Source organism: Sceloporus occidentalis, unplaced genomic scaffold (genome assembly GCF_023333645.1).
Source record: "Sceloporus occidentalis isolate IW3139 unplaced genomic scaffold, rSceOcc1.0.p SCAF_213, whole genome shotgun sequence".
Lineage (NCBI taxonomy): Eukaryota > Metazoa > Chordata > Lepidosauria > Squamata > Phrynosomatidae > Sceloporus > Sceloporus occidentalis.
In genome coordinates, this window is record NW_028317193.1 from 551,172 (window position 1) to 557,171 (window position 6,000).

The 6,000-nt window shown below is 42.4% G+C and overlaps 1 pseudogene; it reads right to left on the reverse strand.

The window, feature by feature from the left end:
• Positions 1-645: 645 nt before the first annotated feature.
• On the reverse strand, positions 646-5,772 carry LOC149277486 (ADP-ribosylation factor-like protein 6-interacting protein 1; annotated as a pseudogene).
• Between the last annotated feature and the right edge of the window lie 228 nt (positions 5,773-6,000).

Consider the following 6,000-nt stretch of genomic DNA (forward strand, 5'->3'; position numbering starts at 1 on the left):
GAGTGCTGCCTCACGCCATCACTCGTGTAAGATTTAAGACACAACATACACATAATATACAGACTTGTGGTCGCCATTTATGTCAATTGACTGCGTAAATAACTGAAGAACGTTATGGCGGGTCTCATTGTGTATCAGCGATGATCGGGGTGGATTGAGATAGTCACACAGGCGCAATTAAAACACAACAGAGGAATATTTGACTTTTTTTTTTTTTTTACTACATCCATGGGCGTTAGGAAGACAAACATTTAGATTCCTCAAACAAATAAAAAGCATTCTACATCAAGACAAACATGAAGAAAAAAAAAAAGTATATTTACAAAAATCAGAAAAAGGATAAAAGTGGTAAAGGTACGCAGGTCTCGCACTCAGGACGTTGGTTCGGAGATGAAACACAATACAGCAGTTTTTAAAACACACTCTCCAAGGAATAGCGATACTCTGTACGCCAAAGAAACGGGAACGGTTTCAGTGCAACCAGTTTAAAAAGACACAGCATCGGCAGTTATTGGGGAAGCGAACGGTAGCATGAAAACTGATGGGTTTTTTCCCTCCCCAAAAACACAAATATTGACAAAAATAAAATTATTAAAAAAAAATGCTGTCATAGAAGTTGTCATTTTTTTGCATTTGCCGAGCAGCTCATTCGTTCTTCTTTTCCTTGAGTTTCAGGAGTTTGTTGATTTCTCGCTTTCCCATTCCGACATATTTTGTGATTATTCCATGTTTGTTGAGACCGGGAAGCAACAGCAAGAAGCTTGCTGAAAAAAAAAAAAAAAACGACAGAAAAACCTTATTAACATCACTATGGCAGAGAAGAAAAAAATCAAACAAAAAACATTCTACCCAATTACAATAGTGTCGGACAGCATACAAAATTGGGTATTTTGGATATTCATAGCTCATTTTATGTATACAGCAATAAAAAAGTGACAATCAGCAATATCACTCGGGGAAACGTTCCTGTAAGTAATCCAGCAAAGAGACATCTAGCAAAACCAAGCAATTCAATTACCTTTATCAGTCTTTTTACTTGGGGTTGCAGAATACCTGGCACTGCTTTGGCTCGGATATTAGGGTCATTTTGGGTACAATTCTTTTTGCCTACTAGTGTAATCCCTTTGTTTTAAAAAAAGGTACTACTTTCAGATGGCGAGATCTGGGTTACAATGAACTAGAATATCGGTTTTCGGCCCCGATGATACTTCCCCTTGGCCCGTCCACAACCCTTACAATCACCAGAAGAACCAAATTAGCTTCCACTAAAGAGGGACGATATCTTAACCAAAAGGTTGAAAATAACTATGCAAATTCTGAGAACAGGGAATTAGGCTGGCTACTTTGTATATAAATAAGGCAGACCCAATACACACACACACACACACATATATATATATACACATATATACACACACACTGCTTGATTTACACAATTAGAAGGGCATCTTCCGTGTTTACATTTTGACTGCACACAATGAAAGCGGAAGGTAAGAAGAATTCTTCTTTCTTTCTGCTTTTGATCTACTAGGTTAGCAGCGATCATGTTTTGTTGAACTAATGTATCCGTATACCTTTCTGATCACATGCGCGTGTAACCCCACATGAGTAGTAGCCTCAGTATAGCTTCTTCTAATAAACCTAAAAGGCTTAAAAACTACCCTTTTTTCAGCAGTGCTCAATATGTTGGCATTTTATAAATAAACAGCAGGAGAGGCAAGTTGGCATTATTAGCACACACAGCTGCCGCAATAAAAGTATTAGTTCATACATCAGACGGAGAAGATCAAGGTGTTTTATGCAGAGAACAAGAGAGGTGAAAAAATGGAGAGAAGACAAGGGGAAAAAATTAATAAATCATCTTACCGATAAGGTACGTGAGGAAAAGGTTATGAACCTGTTGTCCAATCCAAGCAACCGCGGCAAGAGCAGATATCATAGACATGAAATACTGACGGGACAAAAGAGGCAAAAACAAAGTTACGGCTATCCTGCCACCTGAACGTTTAATTTCAACCACTTGCATTGGCAGTGAGAAATATCTTTAGGTTAGCCGAGATCTCGGGGATAGCACTCCATTCCCACCCTTACTGTTCTTTTTGGAAATCACAGAAATCCAGAGTAGGAAAGCTGGTTGTGTGAAATTATAAGAGACCAGAAGAACTTTCTTACATGTACACAAACCCTTAGTATGGTGTAAAGACATTCATCTGTGTTTGTGCATAGATATATAATAATATGAAGTGAGAAACATAGTATCAGTCCTGCTCGCCCCAAACTATCCTACCATTTTGGGTTTTTCCTCTTTCAGGACAAAGAGACGTTTCCACCAACCGATGACCCTTCTGCGAGTTTTCACCAGGTTGCTGCAGATCTCGTGAAATCTTTGTTGCTGCTCAGTGGTCCTAAAATAGAGCGGGTAGAGAAGAACTAAATGCAGACGGGCGTAAAACAGATCGCTAGAAGCGTATTTAAACTTCTACTCACCACTCTTTGAAGCCAAAAACCCTGGGAGCAAGAGTTGGGACCAGGTAGTCGCCAGGCACAGGAGCATGACAAAGCAGGACACCCCGGAGAGGACAGAAGGGTCCAAGTAGTAAATCAGCCTGCAAGAAGAGCTTTGTGTATAATAGGTCTGATACCAGTTTAAAAAGGGCACGTTCCAAATATTTGAACCCTTTTAACGACAGCAACACTCTGCTTTAAATGATATCGATGCATTGAAGGTGGGCCTTCTACGATAAAAAAAATCTTAGAAGGCGGTTCTTTGGTCTTAAACGCCAAGAACATGTTACAATAACGTTAGCCAAAAACCCTTTCGCCCACAAATGAACACATCCTGGTGGTTTAAAGGGGAACACTCAGTTCTAAGAAACGTACCTCGGGATTTGCTAGATCTAATATCTAAACCGATAGGGGAGCAAAAACCTATGGCTCAGCGATCCTGAGAGCAGGAAGATGGCGCTTCCAACGGGATTTTGATGCGCATGTATTCGTTATTTTTATTTGTCAACACCTTTAGCATTACTGAACTGTGAAAAATGCAAAATCTGGCAGGCAGATTTAAGCAACAGTTGTTAATATTCTATAATAATAATAAAACATCTAATATTTTCCCATTCCTACTTGGTAGCACTTTAGCCAGAAAGCCTTCTCTTAGGGAGAAAGCACTCGGAGTGTGCAAACTCACTCACCCCAGCCCACTCGTGTCTTTGAACACGTGCAGGTATTAGAAGCTCATATTGAGATTTTTAGGGTCTGATTTACTTACAAAAACACAAAAGACATCGCTCCCATCACAACGGCTGGAAACCATGGCTTCTCCCAACGAAGAACACGATCAATGACCAGAATGACGTCACCCCATCCTCTGAAGTGTTCCTCAAGGTTGGCAGTCTCTGCAGCCTGCAAATATAATCACACATTAAACTATTGAAACAGAAATTCCAGAAGTACCCATGTATGTAGGAACCGGGCAAACGGCCACTAGTGGAGAAAGCACCAGGACCAAGTGAACACGTGTCCTGAAGACCAGTGCATGAAAGGGGCAACTCAATGCTTTCCTCTGAGAGACTGGCATCTGCAAAACAGTTTGCTGATACTTGTGGAAAAGGAGCGTGGGCATCACTGACCCTTTGAAAATAGCTGTAATGCCCCAACAGCCAGTCTCATCAGCAGGAACATACCATTAGATAAGATCACTAAACTCTGAATCACAACCACTTTTAATTCTTTATTTATCCCTAACTTGCTACAAATAAAAAACAGTAAATAAAGGTAATATATCTCCCGTCTCCAACTGGACTATCTGCGGCAATTCCTTGTCACCATGTCCTATCATGAATCATGGTGTTGATGTCCATTTAGCGTGGTCCACACTTGGAGAAAGTGGGTGATGTCATTGCTTAATAGATGACACAGCTCAAGTGTTACAGCAGAGTAGACACTTCAGAAAAACCAGCAAATACAGATAATTAACATATTCCCAAATCTCAGATGCCAAATGTTTGTTTGAGAATGGTATGGTCCAGGAGCACCCGAGTCTACAGCCACCCAAACACAAGGCTTTTTTCAGCAGTGTCCTTCTCAGTTGGAAGGGGCATTTGTTTACTCGCCATGACAGCTCATAACAAACCCTGCTGCAAACACGCCAACAGACTGGCCCTTTGAGACATGGGGGACTCCAGCGTTGCAGGGCCAGAGAAGTTAGTCCTCTGATACTCAAGGAGTTAAGTCCCTACTACCCTCCACAAAAGTAAGCGTGGCCATGCCGGGTAATACAGCCAAGCTGGGGTAATATGGGTTCTGCACCAGGCTGGAATAAATAAGACGTTTTAAAAATAATAATAATAATTCCTGCGTGGTGCCTGCGATACTGTGCATGCGCAGAGACACGAGCTCTGATGTCTCATTCTTACATGTTTACTACATTCAGAACATATTTCCTGCATTCATAACATATTTCCAGACATAATAATAAATTAACCCCGAAGTCTAGCATCCTATTGATTTGTCTGTAATGTACTCATCCCGTTAGTGTTAGACGGCACTGCATGCAGAGCAGATACTAGCAACTCATTAATCAACCCGGCACGAGACGCCTCCCTATCGGAGGCCCGTCATTAAGCGGACATGGCCGCCCGTGACACAGGGGAAAAGCATTCTTCACATGGCAGTCGCGGATTTTGGATTCATTACAGAGCATGAGTATATCATACATACATTATATATATATATTATAGAATAAACCAGTTATTTGTCAGTCATACAATCCAGTCTATAAACTCCTCTTTATATAGGGCCGTTATAACCCATGGCACAGCTAGATGGGTTATGTAAATAAATATAATAAAAGTTATATATTTTATATAAAATAATAAAAAGTCATTATAATGGTTGGAGAAAACGTACACCAAGTTTTATAATCATACTTTGAGTTACGTAGCACCATCATGTTCCATGGTGATGTACAACGGGCAACCAGGATGTACCAAGCACTGCATCAACATTACAATTTGGATTTACAGAAACAAATGATTAGGATGGCCCTGCTCAGAAGAGTTTACAATCTATAGCTCGCAATCTGATACACAACAGAGATCATAGCGAAATAGAACAAAAGGGAAGGAGCCAAAATAATAATCCCGATACATGGCTGCATGGCTACTAGGATAATTACGATAACAGTCCCAATACAGGGCTGCCTGGCTAATAATGATAATAGTCCCAGTACATGGCTGCCTGGCTACTAGGATAATTATGATAACAGCCTGAATACCGGGCGACCTGGCTACTAGCATAATTACGATATAAGCCCCGATAGAGGGCTGCCTGGCTACTAGCATAATTATGATATAAGCCCCGGTACAGGGCTGCCTGGCTATTAGGCCAGGGGTGATAACAGCCCCGATAGAGGGCTGCCTAGCAACTAGGATAATTATGATAATAGTCCCAATACAGGGCTGCCTGGTTACTAAGATAATTATGATAATAGTCCCGATACAGGGCCGCCTGGCTACTAGGATAGTTATGACTGTTGGTATAAATGGCCGGAGGAGGGATTTAATGGCCGGCTCACAGCTGCGGCAGGTGACAGGTCTGCAGACAGATGACAGGCCACACAATAAGGTGCCGTGGGTACAGGGCCGGGGCCCTCTATGCACTGACAGGGCCCTGACACAAGACATTAGGGGCGTATCGGTAGCGCTAATTACCCGTGCGGATCATACCCACCAGCTGGTTCGTGCTCCGGTTATCCCCCTCCGCCATTATCTCTGCCTCTCCCGACGAACGCACAAGTACCTGCCGCGATCGGTTGCTCTCTGCATAAATAGCAGCTCCCGGCATCCTCCGCGGCATGCAGAAAAGGTGCGGCTACGCACGCGCATCGAATCGCTGGTTGGTGGAATCAAGCACAAACGTCTCAGGCCGGCGAATCACAGGGCTCGGTCCGACATGGGGCTGGCAGGATGACGGTTACCGTTTGAATCGCCGAGCCGG